Source organism: Rutilus rutilus (assembly GCF_951802725.1).
Source record: "Rutilus rutilus genome assembly, chromosome: 7".
Classification (NCBI taxonomy): Eukaryota; Metazoa; Chordata; class Actinopteri; order Cypriniformes; family Leuciscidae; genus Rutilus; species Rutilus rutilus.
This window is the reverse complement of record NC_140221.1, coordinates 20,011,207-20,029,136: the sequence shown is the minus strand read 5'-3', so window position 1 is coordinate 20,029,136 and position 17,930 is coordinate 20,011,207.

Sequence of the window (17,930 nt, the reverse complement as noted above, 5' to 3'; positions counted from 1 at the left end):
CACCTAATGCCCATCACAGCGAGTCATTTGTAACTCTTAGCTTTATTTATTTAATTTCACGTTGTGTGAGACCAATTCTTGCATATTTCCTAACTCATTCTGTCTTGTTCATATGCTGCAGTTTAGATTTTAGGTTGTAGGCTAATTTCACTAGTTGAAATAGCTGTTTTTCTTGTTTTACAGTTTTTGAAATATTGTTGGTGATTCCCCATCTCAATTATATGTTGTGAGAATGAATTTACATGATCAGCACCTATTCCTCAGGCTGTTATTGTTTTCATAGGATCACATGTCATGTCTGCCATACAGCTGACACCTTTTTTTTCTTTCTTCTCCATTGTTTGTTTTACTATAAAGCCGATTAGTGATTGCTATCACTAGTTTCATCGTTTACTCAAGCTCATGTCACTGCTTCTATGATATAAATAATTGAAGTCTTATGTAAATATTAATCTACTCAGGTAGTCCACTTCCATTTTTTTTTTTTTGACAATATGATAGAGCTAATGAAAAAAACGTTGAGATTACAAAATTATAAATAATCAAAATCTGGGGTATTTAGTACAAGAAACTTACATTTAAAAAGCAAGAACTTGCAGTGTCAGGTATGGTGGTAAAGGTATATATAGGCACATCATTTTATAGATTCAGTTTTAATTCATTAATTTTGTTTTAGTAATTTTTAATTTCAATGACATTTTATGAATTAAAGCTTGTACTATTATCAGTAGAAAATTTTGAAATAACTTGTTAAACATGAACGTATATGCAATGTTTAAGACATTTCTCCATATACAGAACCTTTTTGGTATTTAATTGAGTCAAGAACCCTAGGGTTCTATATAGAACCATACTTTACTTTGTAGAACTCACAGACTTTTGAGCATGCAGAAGGGGTAGATAGTTTTTCCCGTGTTTGACTTTTCACTATCAGTATTTATCATTATTATTATTATTTAATGTAAATACTAAAATGTAATATTACCTTAGAATGTTTTAAAGCAATTGCTTTAGATCTTTTGCTGAAGATTTTGAAGATTTTTCATTTTTTTGTGAAACTTCTGTGGTGGAAACCTTTTGGGTTTTATTTCGCAAAACGTACTGCAGCATTTTAGCTCTATTTGGTGTTTTTGGGAGATGTTTTGTTATAAATTGTCGTGTTTTTTATAAGCCACTATTTTGGGTTATTGATGTTACTTTTGGTTAAGTTTCTTCAATTTATTGAGTATATTTAACAAATAGTTAGCAACTTCTTAAGTTTATTTAAAGAGCTTACATCAGTCTTTAGCAAAACCGAGTGTACCAAGTGAGAAATGTCCCATTTAAAATACTACGGGAATACAACAGGAATAAATAACACACAGGACTACACAATATAAATTAAATTAAATCAAAAAAGCTGTGTAGCAATGTGAAATATAATTCAAGATTTTAATGTAGTTTGCTTTTAATTAATATTTACCAGTGTTATTCTTGTATTACTCTAGATTGCTTGGCATGTATTCTCTGTAGTATTTTCATACATATTCAACATTTATATTGTTAATCCTGATTAACAGATTTGCATCCTCTCAACAAGCATACTAATGAGTAATGTAAAGTGGCATTTCATGCATGCTTTGCCAAGCATAATTTGGCTGCCAAGATTGTTTCAATTATATCCAAATATTGGCAAAAGGTCTGTTTATACATATCGCCTGCAAATATTTAAAGGACTTCAAACTAACTGTGTCCATACAGTGGACCTGAATCTGAGACATTGACATTCTGGATTTTTTTTTATTTATTTTTTTTATCCCTGAAATAAGAACAGTTTTTGAAGAAATAATACCAAAATATACCAAAAAAACAGAAGCATTTTTATTGCATTGTCGACCACACTGTCATGTACTGTGCAGATTAGAGATGCTCATATATTTTGTAATTATTTGACCCAACAAAGAAATAGCCCTAAAGTAAATTATCAAATTTATCTAAGTGCCCACATTATTTTTGAAGTTGCATTGTAGTTTGTAAGTTCATCTATTTTCATGTAAACTCTGCCATCTACTGGCTGATACTAGTAGGTAAATATTTTTTTAGCAGTTGATTACTTTAGAAACCAATAAACAATTTAATGTCTCTGTGTGTGTTTCTGTTGCTTGACTACTTGGAAAACAAACTAGTACTAAAAACCAACTAGTTCTGAAAACCATGTGCTGATACACAGCCTGTACTTAAAGGAATAGTTCACCCAAAAATGAAAATGCTGTCATCATATACTCACCCTCAAGTTGTTCCAAACCTGTATGAATTTATTTCTTCTGCTGAACACAAAAGACGATATTTTGAAGAATATGGGTAACCAAACAGTTGATGGACCCCATTTACTTCCATGGAATGTAAAAAAAAAAAAAAAAAACTATGAAAGGTTACAGACATCAACTGTTTGGCTACCGACATTCTTCAAAATATCTGCCTTTGTGTTCTGGAGAGGAAAGAAACTTATACAGGTTTGGAACAACTTGAGGGTGAGTAAATGAGTAAATATTTGGGTGAACTGTCCCTTTAAGGTTCACCTTTTGTCTGACAGCTTTCTGTTGAGCCAAATGTATAATATGCTCTGTCAATACTCAGTATTTTGTCCTTCCAACTTTTTCCTGAAATCTAGCTGAACCTGACTACAGTATTTAAATCCTTTTCACCATGCATATTGATTACAGCTATAAGCTGCAAATTAATAGTTGCCTTTTCCATCAAAAACCATTTAAATACATGTAAATATCCCACTTTCAGCTATTTGCGGGATTAAACAAACCCTTGGTTGCTTCTGCCGGCGTCCCTCTCCACATTTGTACGTGGTCTGTTTTTGGAACAGAGCTCAAGGGGTGTGGTTTGAGCTATCTCCCAATTCACAGCCGGCAAGTACCCATGACAACTATTTGAGCCTGCTGGCAACTCACTGTCTTCACATGTTGGGGTTGCCATAGCAACTCCCCGCGGGACTCCCCCTAGATCGACAGGAGGGGCGTCCAGTTGACTAACCCGTTCTTCATCAGAGAGCTGGAGGGAAAAAGCACTGTTGTGGATCTGAGAAACCAAAACCTCAAGAGGACTACGCTTAGAGGCCTAACACTGACTCACCAAAACGAGCCGAGGGAACAACCAAACAATGGCACTTCAAAGTTATGAGCTGGTGAATGAGCTTGTTGATGATTGTTCTGCTTGTTATATGAAAATTGTTTACAAATATTATGTAATTTTTAAGTGCTCATTATTACTAAAAACAATGTACAATAAAAGAGACCCTTTGGATTTAGTCATATGGTTTTACGACTATGAATACAGTAAGAATTATCAGTAGTCAATATAATCAAGCTGTCATAACAGTGCAAAACAGATCCAAATCATATAGTGACATATTGACTGTACTCATATCTATAGCTAACACTGAGATCTCTCTGGCTTCCAACAGTTCAAGTAATGTGCTGAAAATAACTGAGCTTTATTAAGCAATTTTTACACCGTCCCTAAAGATGTCTCGCATTAATTGCACTTAGATTAAGACTGTGGTTATCAGTGCCTTTTAAAATAATCTCTATTCGCATGGATTTTGACGCCTTTTCAGACATCGAAATACTTATTTACCACGTAAAACAACAGTGAGCAAATCAAAGTCCTTCTAAAAAGAAAATTGACATTTGACAAAAAAAATATACAAACCTTTGATTGAAAAATTGAAATAACAGGCTCTTTTTTCAAGTATTTATTTAGAAAAAAAAGCATAAGAACTTCTCACAGAAAACATATGCTGTTTTAGGTGCCAATGTATGTGTTGAAAAGTTGTATTAATCCATAAAATGCATTTTTTGTTCATCATAATATAAAAAGTGACAAGGCCTTTTGTTGGCAATATGAAAGTCAATTGGATAAAACAATCTATGCTAATGCTAGTGTATAATTTCAGTTTTCTTGCAAATCGTGCATTACTACAACAACTATTACTAGAGTACGATTACTAATCAAATCAGACTATGATTGGTACAGCACTTGCAGTGGTCGCCTTTGGAGAAGAAATCCACTGTTTAAACATTTTCCAAACAATCAAACAAACAAAAAGTGGAAATTCTTGTTTTTAAAAAATTCCACTCATTTATGGAATTCACTGAAGCACCCTCCTCTACACAGATGCACGTTGCAGATCTTACAGCCGAACACACTCTCATGTCTCAGGCCTTTGTTTGTGCAGTTCCGACAGCGCCGTGAGCGTTCTGACATGCGCTCGAGGCGGTGCCCGTACTCCAAGGGCGAGTCCGCGTGCCGTTTACGGGCCGCCCGCTCCATGCCCCTTGCCCCCTGGTAGTCACCAATCAGCTGCTGCGCCAGACGAATACGGAAATGACGCTGTGTAAACTGTTTGCCATTAAAACCTGCTGGCGGCGACCCTCCTCGGCTCTCGCGCAAAACCACGTAGGCGTTGACGATGCAGAGGTTTACGTAGAACCACAAGAAATAGCGCCACCATTTCTTGCTCGGCCTCCCGACCTGGTAGCACTCCCTAAGCTGGTCGCACAGGTCAACCCCCCTCATGTTCTCCTGGTATAAAAGCAGAGGAAGTGGACGAGGTATCCCAAGCCCCGCCAGTCCACAATCTCCGTCGCTCGCATCTGCATCCCGCTTACCCGGCCCGATGCCCACGATGCCAGGCGCAGAGTTAGAAGACACGCAGCTAACAATTTTAGCATCCCTTGTGACAGTGGCCACCAGGTTGCCGTGCTGACACTGATAGAACTCGCCCGGTGCTAGCTTTCCAACGTTGCGAGGTTTGAGGGCATCAGGATAACCGCTGCGACACGGGTTGGTCGGGCCGCAGGCATAAAGCCCTTGAAGCAGCAGATGCTGCAGCAGGGGCACCGACGTGAAGAAGCTGTCCATGAAAATGTGGTGGTGTCTGCCCTCGAGGCCCCTCACCAGTGACGTCACCACCTTGTGGCCCACCGCGGCAGCTGCCAGATCGTCGCTCGGCTTACCCACATAAATACGAGTGCGGTGGCAGTAGCCTGAGCGAGAGTCACAAAGCATCCACACCTTCAGCCCCTTCCGCAAAGGCTTTGACGGCATGTACTGCGTTGGCGAAAAGCGTCCCTTTGAGGCAATAGAGCACTCATCGATAGTCAAACAGCGGTTAGGCAGGTAGGAATCCCACATGGTATTTCCAACCATATCCAGCAGGGGGCGTATTTTGTAAAGTCCATCGTAGCCCAGCTCCCCTTTGGAAGGCTCTGACTCACGGTCGCACAAGTGCAAGTGTTGGTTGAGTTTTTCGAAACGCCGTGCAGTCATTGTTTTCTTAAAGCCAGCATTCCCTATGAAAATGTCACTGGCCCAGTACATGCCACAATCTGGCAGCTGATTGATGCCCATGAGGATGTTAAGGCCAACATATGCCCTCATTTCTCTAATGTCAGTGGGGTGCCAGTGGGTGTCTGATCTACCGCTTCTCCGTTGCCGGTAGAGGGCGTAGTTGTTTGTTTGTTCTACCATGTGTTCAAACAATGAATCTGGGAAGAGCAACCGGAAATAGTCTAAAGTGTCAGCATCATCCCCTAGCGAGTGCTGAGGGCCACTGTCAGCGGTGAAAGGCTCAATTGATATTACCTGGTCAGGCTCTCCCCAGAAATCCTGAGAAGTGCACTCGTCGTCCAAAACATCATATGTGCTGAATAAAGCTGGGTGTTCCTCCTCTTCTAGATCGGAAAAATCGATGTCTGAGTCAGTCGAAGAGGTTTCAGAGCAGTTATTGGAAGTCGCAAAATAGGAGTCCTCCTCGTAGTCCTCGTGCTTGATCCCATTTCCAGTGACTAAAATGATATTGCAGCCGCCTCCCGCGATGTAGCTGGCGGAGTCCGCAGTCTCTTCTCCCTCTGCCGTCTCCGCAGCCGCAGCCGCCGCCGCCGAGCTCTCCAGCTCAGACTCCCCCTTGTTCTCCTGCAGTTCCTCGTCTTCCTCGTCCGACTCGGACTTTCTGAAAGGAATCTCGAACCACTTCACATCGACGGGCAGATTTAACGGGGAGTCCTCGCTGTCGGAGAGCGCGTTCGTTTCTGTGTCAGTGCTAGTTTCCAAAATAGTAAAAAGCTCTCCTCTTTTTCTTGCCGCCATGTCGGGGTATTGAACTGCCCCTGCATGAGTCTTTTATTTATTTTAGCGGGGTAAATATTCGTCAAAACTAGTCGCAAATTCAAAAGCAACAGAAACGGTCTCGCATGTGCGCCCGGGAAACTCATGGGTGTCTAAATCGGGCTGTTTTGAAGGATAGTTTCTCATGGTTTCCGCTCTTGCTTTGGTACGCTTTGTAGCGCAGTGTGGCCGCAGACGTCAGAAGCTGCTCGCATGTCCTGCTTTGTAAGGGCGTTTTGCGACTGCAGCTGGTGGGGTTGCTGCTAGTTCGCTGGGCTGCCAGATGGCCGCTTGCTGTTGTAATGCCCGTTGGCACTTGCCACAGCCCAAGAGCACCGTAGAGACGGCAGATAAAAAAGTTCAGGACAACAAATTTACCTACAAAAAGTGGCAAAAGTACCATGACGCTGCTGTGTGTGTTTTTTGGACACGTGCCATGGTGGTATCGTGTATTTTTGGGTCTATACCAGGGTTACCTATATCGTGGTAGTACATTGTTCTTTGATGTGGTACCATGGTAATACCATGGTATTCTTAAAAGTGGTTATTTAGGCTATAGTACTATGTTATTACCATCTGACACCATCACTACCATTTCTATAGTAGGCTTTTTTTTCTTTCTAAGGGTAGCCTATTATAAAAATAATGAACCATTCTAAAGTAAATTTCATTCTGAAACAGTTATGATCTTTAATAGTAGTTTTTGTTGGCAATTATAGATTTAAGTTGACTATGATAGCTACAAATGTCACAGCTTGCTTTAGAGATACATAGATCGATGCACCTGCATTGACTAAACCTTTTTTTTTCTCTCTTTTTTTTTTTTTCTCAGCAAATATTTTATGAATGGTGCATCACCTGAAACAAACCTTGAGCTACATCAGCACTCTGCAAACGTTTTATTGTTTTATACTTGCAAAGGCAGGTTTAGGTTTACAGGGGGAAAGTGCTCTCTTTAACCCTTTAACTGTTTTGTCAATCTCTTTGTAGACCATAATTTTGTCTTGTTATTTGGGTATTTTATTTCACATTGAAGAATGAGCGGAAGCATTCTCACAATGTCTATGTTTTTGTAGTTAAGTAAGGAATATCTGCACAATACCCAGTTGAGTTTTTTTTTGATGTTCAAGATTCAGGTGTGTTAAGCGTGATATCTTAAATAAGAGGGACTCCAGGACATCAGCTTGGGATGATTCAGTCAGCTCATTCACCTGAACAAAATGCAGTATCATAAGGCAGTTGGGTGAAATGATCAGCATTCTTATGAAATACAAATTAACATAAGTTTACATTTATTCATTTAACAGATATTTATTTCAGTAACATTTAATTCAGTGTGATTTAAATAATTTAATTCAGTCTCTTTAATATGTTAGTCATTGTGGCTTTGTAAGCTATAGAAGACAATAATGGATGTCTGAATCAATATTTTTCATAATATTATGTCTGGCAAGATTGGTTCATCTGGTCATTCCTTCATTGCTTATGATTTCCCACAATCCAGTGTGGTTCGATGGCTGGTGGAAAAGATCTGAAGGAAAGTCTGGAAGAAGCAAATCAATTTATAAATATTGTTCTTTCTTTCTTTCTTTCTACTTTTTGTAAATGCATGAAATGCATGAGTGCTTTGAGAAAAAGCATAATAGTAATTTGCTTGGACTAAAGCAATCTTCGTTCTGGGTTATTAAATATGATGCCTGGATGTCTGTCTGAAACCAATATCTTTATTCCTTCATACACAAACCACTGTTATTGACTGTCCAAGCAGCAAAAACTGGCGTAGCTCACAGACACAGCCTGTAATGCCATTTCTTCTTCATTGGTCTTCATTGATCTCAACCTGTCTTGAGGTCAGTCATTTTTTCACTAAAACTCAGAGTGAAAAATGGTCAAGTATCTGTTATTTCACTTACTAAAATATGTCTGGTTGTAAAGGGGTAAGAACAATGAACTCAAAATGGCATCAGGTTCTTCAGAAATAACACAGCCACATGACTGGAATAAGTTAGCAGAATAATAACAATTCAAAATTATATAGATGTATTCTAATATGAGCGTCTCATTTCAGTGTGCTTGGTGAACACTTAACCTTGATGTCTTAATTATACTGAACTGTCCTCCACTTCAGGCTTAATATATAATTTTCTTTACGTGGAATTGTTCTTTGGAAAGTAAAGTGACAAACAGAACTTTAACAGAAATAGAAGGGCACTGTAAAAAACTATCTAAAGCATATCCAATCCCCTGGAGAACTAGGCTGCTGCAGTCCCCACAGAGACTCTATTGGCTGGGTGGAGAGACAATGACCAATAGGGGCACAGAGCACATGAATGGGTGGAGAGAGGAAGGGGAGGGTGTTAATGCTGGTTAGGACAGAGTTGAAGACAATTAGAGTTAGAGACAATTCTTCTTATTATTTATGGAATATTGTTGTATTTATTATAAAGGATTTATTATTATTTTATTTTTTAACTCACACACCCTTTAATCAAAATAACTTCCCCTCGCGTTTGCAACAACATCTCTTCTCTGGTGACGTGTTTAATGGCACGAGGGCGGGGCAATCTGTCACTCATATGACATCACAACAATAGCAAACCACAACCATCCAATCAGTCCATCCAATCATCTGATGGACAAAATTAAGTCCCGCCCTTGTTCTTGTTCGAGAAACCGTTTCATTTGGATATACAGTCAAACCAAAATGTATTCAGACACCTTCAACATTTCTCACATTATCACAGTTTATTCGCTTTATTTTAGAAAATGGCAATAACATATGACACGAACTGAGAGTTATCAAATCAACTGATATTTCACTAGTTTTGGCCATCCTTCTTTTAGACCATCTCACAAATGAATTAGGTTGAATAGCTGTCAGCTATCAGCTGTTAAATTTAAGTACACAATTAGTTAGACCAATTTAGGTCAACCAATTACCAAGCAATGCTTAATTTTGTTCAGTCTGTGTAAAAAGGTCACATTAGCAATTAAAGAAAAAAACACTTAAGCAAAACATGGTCAGGTCAAAGTGTCTGAATCATTTTTAGTCCCAAATTTGTATACATTTTACTGGTAGTCCACTGTATGAAGAATTTTTGGGTATACTATGTCACAGTTTACTTTATTTTGCTATCCTCACTTACATAAATGAACTATAGTGTCCTGCACTAGTAAAACAATAGCAAAATTTATATCTGGTGTCTGAATAATTTTTGGTTTGACTGTACATCACAACAACACTGTAAAATCGAATTAGTTAGACTTACTTAAAAAAAGTATGCAAACTGATTTCCTTAAAAAAAGAAAAGAAAAGTGAAATAGGAATAGTATGTGGTACTGGCAAATGCTTAAATAGTTCACTTACACAGGAGTTCTAGTAACTAAAAAAAAAAAAATTGTAGAGAGTACTTGATAATTTACTTTAAATAAAATATAATTGTTACCATTGTTGTGTTTTGCTTGCATTCTGAATGTCTGTGTGACTCAAGCATGATCAATTGCAAGATTGTCACAAATATAGAGGTATTATATAAACCCAATTAAAAGTTTTCACAAGGTGGTTAGGACATGAGTGTTAGCAACAAAATTATAAAAGATCATTAATTGACATTAACACACACGCACACGCACACGCACACGCACGCACGCACGCACGCACGCACGCACGCACACACACACACACACACATATTACTTCTCTTCCTTTGAAAGCAAATAACTGATTTCTTGTTGCATCGCTACATCAATGGGAAGAGAATTACAATAGTAAAAGTTAAGTTCCAAGTGCCCAACCAAAGGGATCACTAATCTCCATAATGGTGACTAAAAACATTTTAGGAAAATCAACATCAATTTATGAAGTCAGCTTATGGAATGAGCTTCATTTTTGTCTATCTGACACTTTTAGTGTTCTCTGTTTTCTTTTAGTTGTATTGACAATTCAACATTCAAGATGACTTTGGGAAATGAGTGAATGCAAACAGAGAAAAATAACTGGAAATTAGTGAAAAGCTAAGAATTTTCCCGCCTCAAAACCGCACTCAAACCAATCAATTACTCTTCCAGTTTTTACCAACTGCTTACACACAAAATCTTTTCATGTCACACGATTTTTGAAACCTCTCACTCAAAGTGCAAAGCTACATGGCAAATCTTCAAAACCATAAGCTATTTCTCAGCCTTTGACTCAGTTTTCAATTGCATAAAACACTTTTTTCCAAAACACTACACACAATTCTCTACCTAAAACACAAAGATCTATCTTGCTTTCCTTTTCCAACCAATCAAAATGCTACACTTATTCACCAGGTCACACAGACACACTCCTCACATGTGCAAACATGCTTAACTGATCACTAACCAGTCACTGCTTTACTGTAGTATAGGCCTAAATAGGTCAAAGGTCAGATGATCTGTTTTGAACAATGGATTCCTGGGACCCCCCGGGACCCGTCATGTCATTGTTGCCATGATTTATCATATTTACTTGCTTCTATTATATTTATTATTATTATTTTCAGGCATCCGCCCTTTTCCATGTTACCAAATCCACAAGCATTTTCCAAGGGCAAAAGAAAGTTTATAATATTCTTCTTCTGGCGACCTTTGATCACTCTGACTGTGCCAATACAAGAACCTTCCTGGCAGTGACCTTCCCATGGCACCTTTACAATGGCAACAGATGCATCCTGGTCCCTGTGAGCCGTGGCCGCGTCATACTCCACGTGAAGGTAAAACATGCTGAGGCTGTTTCTCTGCACCAGACAAATGCCCCCTCTTGTGCAGACGCAAACATGCCAACCTGCATTGGACAGCGCGCTCCGTGTCCGGCTTAGCCCGCTTGTCCCTGACTAGTGTCTCTTCCCTGAAGAGAAATGCAGTGCCTGCAGATCAGCAATATGGAATTAAAATGAGGACAAATGTAGATAAAGTAAGATGAATGTTTGTCTTCTAATCCTCTTGTGAAGTTATACAGTGATATAAATGACCCACTGGGTTTTTGGGGCTCTTTTTTAAGCCCATTCTTATTCTCTAGAGATATAAGCTGTCTCTAAAATAGGAATAAATACCCATGAGATTCACAGGCGCTGCCAGAGAATCCCTTACACTTAATTACATCAGTGTTCATTCACTATCTGTTTCTTGTTCCAGCTGAGGTCTCTAATCAACTGAGGACTTGAGCAAACAAGACTAGAGATATAAAAAGCCAGTCTTCCCTTCAGAGATGCGTGCATTGCTGTGCATGTCAGCGTTACATGTTTAGTTTACTTTTGATAACCATCAGAATGACTGAGATGCTCTGAGATCAATTTGAAACAACAGTGCTTCTTTCAGTGTTTCTTGTACTAGACTGATTCAGTCCATTTATGTGTGTCATATCGTCTTGGGACCCAGGAATAGACTTTTGTCCACTGTAGTGGATATTTTATTTTAGTGAATTTCTCTGACATCATACATGACACAGTTTTAAGTCTGGAAGGATGTAAAGAGCACATACAGGGTTTTTCAAAGATAACAAATATTTAGGGGTTCACCATGACAAGAACAACTCATTGGCCCCTTGGTCTTTAAAAATGACTGACATTAATTTAGTGACTCTTATGGAAATATGATAATATTTCGTAATTATCATTTAAATCTGACTAATTTTCTAATTGTTTGTCATAAATCAACATCTCAGGAAAATGTTGACAGGAAATTCTCAAAATATGACTTTTTGTTACAAAACAGGGCATTGATTTCATACATGACCTTTGTAGAGGACACCAGGACTCAAAGCATGTTTATCAGGCATTTTGGAAGACACAACAAGGGAATAGGGAAAGAAATTATATATCAATAGTCCTATGAAATATTACATATTGTTGTGAAAATGTTCTTTTTTTAATTACATGTTGCCCCCAAAAACACATTAATATTCAAATACAGTGTAGAGATACATTGTATTGAGTGGGACTACATATTGCAAAAAAGTCAAATGGTATATCAATTCATATCTTTCATAACATAGCAACACACAACGTTTGGTAAAAAAAAAAAAATATATATATATATTTTGATTGGTGAATGAAAAATAAATAAATAAAAAATGTCATGTCTTTCATTTCTTAAACAACTGAGTCCTGGAGTCCACTAATGGACATAGCATAACATATGAATAATATATATATTTTTTTTTATTTTTCAAATAAGAAAATCTTTTCTTTTTCTTTTTTTTTATGCTCGAAACTATTTGTTTTTATGCTCTAAACAATGTAATGACATGAAAAAAACAACAACTAAATAATAATAAAAAAATCTAGGTCTCAGGAGGATAATAAAACATTTGAACAAAACCTGTCGCAGTCCTAAAACCTGTAGAGTTACCGTCGATGGCCACTAGAGAGCGCTACAGTGCAATTTATTCATACAATAGCGGACCTTGCTTTGGTTATGACTGAAGATGATTATAATCCCCACTTTTGTTTTATACATATTCTGTTAAAATCAAAATACTTTTCTTACAACTGCTAGGTCCTAGGAATTGAACAGAACTGATGAACTGAAGTGTAGGCTAGCTTCGCCTCATAAATAACGCATTTCTGGGGAAAAAAGTCCTTTATACAATTTTGAAATCTGCAAACAGATCCCACAGTAACTTGAGTGTAGACCTTGAGTGTGTAACCTACTTGACTATATGATTATAACAATGACAAATATGTTCAAAGCATTTATAAATCTTAGCTAATGTAACTTTCAATATTTACTAAAACATTTAAAAAATCAGAAGTTGTATATGTTAAAGTGATAGTTCACCCAAAAATCATCATTTACTCACCTTCATGTCATTCCAAACCTGTATGAGTTTCTTTCTTCTTTTAAACACAAAAGAAGATATTTTAAAGAATGTTGGTAAGCAGACAGTTGATGGGTCCCATTGACTTCCATAGTCTTTTTTCCTATACTATGGAAGTCAATGGGTGCTGTCAACTCAATGTCTGGTTACCAACATTCTTTAAAATATCTGCTTTTGTGTTTAAAAGAAGAAAGAAACTCATACAGGTTTGGAATGACATGAAGGCGAGAAAATTATGTCAAAATTTGAATTGTTGGGTGAACAATCCCTTTATTTAACCTGAGCTAACATGAATAGTATAAAAAATATAGTTTATGTATATATAAAAAAGTACTTGTAAATATTGTAAAAACAAATGTAGCCTATTAATTAAGTAACCTATTGGGATCTTATTGTAAAGTGTAACTCAAAATTTAAACGGGTGTCCATGATTTCTAATAGGCCTATCTGTTACATTAGCAGCACTCTATTTGAGGCTAATTTACAGGTCAGGGATATAGTTTACAGTAGATTTTAAAATAATTAAATTTGTAGCAGATAAATGTGGGAAAAGTATATCTTACAGTAGTTTCAGATAAAAAACAACAAACAACTGAGATACAGGTGTTATCGTTTAAATAAATCTCCTGTCTTCCCGTTTCACACCACTTCTGATTCACAGTGGCTCATTGTGGAAAACCCAGCTGATGTGTGTGAGTAAGTAAACTTCGGTCTTATCTCGTCAATATCAGATTTAGGGGCCTTTTGAGTGAATCCAGGTTTCATCATTTCATCATGACTAATTCAGCCTATCTCAGACTGCAGACAGTGAGTAAAAAGAAGTAATTGGCTGAAATCCAATGGGAAAATAGATCTTGTGGTTGTTTTTGCGCAAGAATTTCCTTGTACTAGAGGATCAAGGAAATGCAAAGTGATGTGAATGTTTTGTGTTTCTTAGAGTGTTGGATACAGACGTCTGTAGAACAAAAGTCTTTCATCCCCAATTAACGGCTACGCAGAAACTGGACAGCAGTAAACAATCAATCCTGTGCATGTCAACCATTTGTCATTTTAAAGAGCTTAAGAAATTTTGTTTCGGAGAAAGGCATTATACCACTGTGTTTTGAAACAACAACAACAACAACCACAGATGTCCTGGGTTTATTTTCTCTATCTGACACTTTTATTTGCTTGTATTACCACATATTGCGCACGAAGTACATAATTTTAATTAAATATTCTTGCTTGTTTATGACCATCCTAAAATTAAATTTAAAGCCATGTTGCTTTTTAATTCATGCTGTCTCTTATGAATGATGAAATTTCTATGACACAGTAGGCACATTATTGGATTGAATAAATATGAGCGTGGGAGAAATGATTGGTCAATTCATGAACCAAAACATTATGACCAGTCACAGGTGAAGCAAATATCGTTGATCATCTTCGAACAAAGCCACATATAAGGTCTGGGTATATTATACTTTTTACGTGTTTTGGCCATTTGTTTACACGACAATGGCGTTTTGGGTGCGTGTTCAGTCTATAGTGTTTCATCGCCATCTAATGGCCTGGCAGCAGAATACAGCGTTTCAAGGATCCGTGTGAATGGGGATCGTTTTGGCAATGGTGTCGTCTGTACGCGGAAAAGTCAAAGGAAAAACGTCTCCATTTTAAGCATACAGTATCATTGTCGTCTAAACGTACCCTTAAATGGTAAGCAGACAGTCAGCTCTTGTAATCAACGTGTTGGATGCAGGAGAACTGGGCAGGAATAAAGATCCGAGCGACTTTGACAAGGACCGAGTTGTTATGGCAAGATGACTTGGTCAGAATGTCTCTGAAATGGCAAGGCTTGTGGGTCATGCAGGAGTGAGAATATACCAACATTGGGACAGAGGAGGAACAGACCACAAACCTACGACAGGGTTTTGGCCACCGAAGGCTGCACGAGGGCAACAAAGGCTATCCCGTCTGGTCCGAGCCAACAGAAGGTCTACTGTGGCACAAGTCACACACAACACAATTGTAATAATGATTATGGTAGGAATGTGTCACAACACACAATGCATTGGACTCTGCTGCAAATGTGGCTGTGTAGCCACAGATGAATCAGAAGCCTTATGATGACCACCGTCCACCATTGAAAGCACCTACAATAGGCACGTAAGCATCATAAATGGACCTTTGAGCAATGGAAGAAATTCACCTGCTCTGATGAGCCCCCAGTTCATGTGTAGAGCCCCTGGTGATACTTCGAGCAAAGTTTCATGTTGTGTTGAGCCTTCTTAGTGTTTTAAAAATAGCGATTTTGATGCTATCATAGTCATGCCCCTATAGCACTCCCATTCAAAAGACAATTTGACCGAAAAGTGGCATTTCCATTCTAATTATGCTTTTAAACGAAAGTTTGCCTCGGGTAGATTAACAAAAAGACCCTAGGTTGCATTTTAGCGAGAGTTATCATTTAAAGTGTATATTTTTCACTGGTGCGTGGGGCTTTTTTGTTTATTTTATGTATAGAATTATTTTCGTATTTTGTGAGATTTCGATCTGTTTTATGTTTAGTATAAAAACTGTTATATATATATATATATATATATATATATATACACTCACCTAAAGGATTATTAGGAACACCTGTTCAATTTCTCATTAATGCAATTATCTAATCAACCAATCACATGGCAGTTGCTTCAATGCATTTAGGGGTGTGGTCCTGGTCAAGACAATCTCCTGAACTCCAAACTGAATGTCAGAATGGGAAAGAAAGGTGATTTAAGCAATTTTGAGCGTGGCATGGTTGTTGGTGCCAGACGGGCCGGTCTGAGTATTTCACAATCTGCTCAGTTACTGGGATTTTCACGCACAACCATTTCTAGGGTTTACAAAGAATGTTTTTACAAAAGGGAAAAACATCCAGTATGTGGCAGTCCTGTGGGCGAAAATGCCTTGTTGATGCTAGAGGTCAGAGGAGAATGGGCCGACTGATTCAAGCTGAAAGAAGAGCAACTTTGACTGAAATAACCACTCGTTACAACCGAGGAATGCAGCAAAGCATTTGTGAAGCCACAACACGCACAACCTTGAGGCGGATGGACTACAACAGCAGAAGACCCCACCGGGTACCACTCATCTCCACTACAAATAGGAAAAAGAGGCTACAATTTGCACGAGCTCACCAAAATTGGACAGTTGAAGACTGGAAAAATGTTGCCTGGTCTGATGAGTCTCGATTTCTGTTGAGACATTCAGATGGTAGAGTCAGAATTTGGCGTAAACAGAATGAGAACATGGATCCATCATGCCTTGTTACCACTGTGCAGGCTGGTGGTGGTGGTGTAATGGTGTGGGGGATGTTTTCTTGGCACACTTTAGGCCCCTTAGTGCCAATTGGGCATCATTTAAATGCCATGGCCTACCTGAGCATTGTTTCTGACCATGTCCATCCCTTTATGACCACCATGTACCCATCCTCTGATGGCTACTTCCAGCAGGATAATGCACCATGTCACAAAGCTCGAATCATTTCAAATTGTTTTCTTGAACATGACAATGAGTTCACTGTACTAAAATGGCCCCCACAGTCACCAGATCTCAACCCAATAGAGCATCTTTGGGATGTGGTGGAACGGGAGCTTCGTGCCCTGGATGTGCATCCCACAAATCTCCATCAACTGCAAGATGCTATCCTATCAATATGGGCCAACATTTCTAAAGAATGCTTTCAGCACCTTGTTGAATCAATGCCACGTAGAATTAAGGCAGTTCTGAAGGCGAAAGGGGGTCAAGCACAATATTAGTATGCTGTTCCTAATAATCCTTTAGGTGAGTGTATATATATTTATATATATAATAACAAAATAAAAATAAAATATCCTGCTCCTTCCATCTGGCCATTTTCACTAAATACAAAATAACATCTAATAATATAGCTAATACTTGTCACATTCTGATTTATTGAATTCTAGGCTGAGAATAATGAGTGCAAGCTTGGTATGACCACTTCACCAAAAGTGAAATCCGCACAATTCGGTGTGTTTCATTGCGTCATGACAAAATGATACAATTGAAATGTGGAACGTACATTACTTTTACAGTACAGACACAACTTCACAACATGCATACAAAATATTTAATATTAAAAATATTACACACACACACACACACACACACATACTGGTATATATGGTTTAAGAGGACAGCATGTAACCACTATGGTTTAGAGGGACACCCATTGCCTAACACTCTACAAATTAAACAGACATGCTAAACAATGTTATATGGTCTCTTTAAGATACATCTCACTTAAAAGTGTTGTTCAAACTATAAAATCATGGAAAATAACACACCTGATTTTATATGGTTTACGAGGACAGCATGTAACCAATGTGGTTTAGAGGGACACCCAGTGCCTAACACTCTACAAATTAAACAGACATGCTAAACAATGTTATATGGTCTCTTTAAGATACATCTCACTTAAAAGTGTTGCTCTAACCATAAAATCATGGAAAATAACACACCTGATTTTACACAGGCTTCCATGGTCAACTGAATCATGGTTTGCTAGGACATCCAGGTTTAAAGGGACAGTTCCCTTTCGTTCAATCACTCTGAGTTACGTAAGTGATTGACGAATGGGGGTTTCGCTTGGAAGCCTATCACCTTCGAGATCTTACAAAACGAGCCAATGGCAAAACTTGAATTTGCATAACGCAACTCCGCCCCACCGCGTGGGTATAAAAGGAGCAGCGCGGCAATCTCGCATTATGTTTTTCCATCGGAGCCGAGTGTTTCTTTACTTCTCTCCACTGCAAGCTGTCTACGAGTTCTAGATACTGTACGAGACGAGTGACTCTTCAGCGGTGTTGGTTTGATGGCGTGTTCCAGCGAGATCTCTTTCCTGCTGCTGGTCTGTGCAGTGATCTGCCAACAGTGTGTGTTTTCTCCTG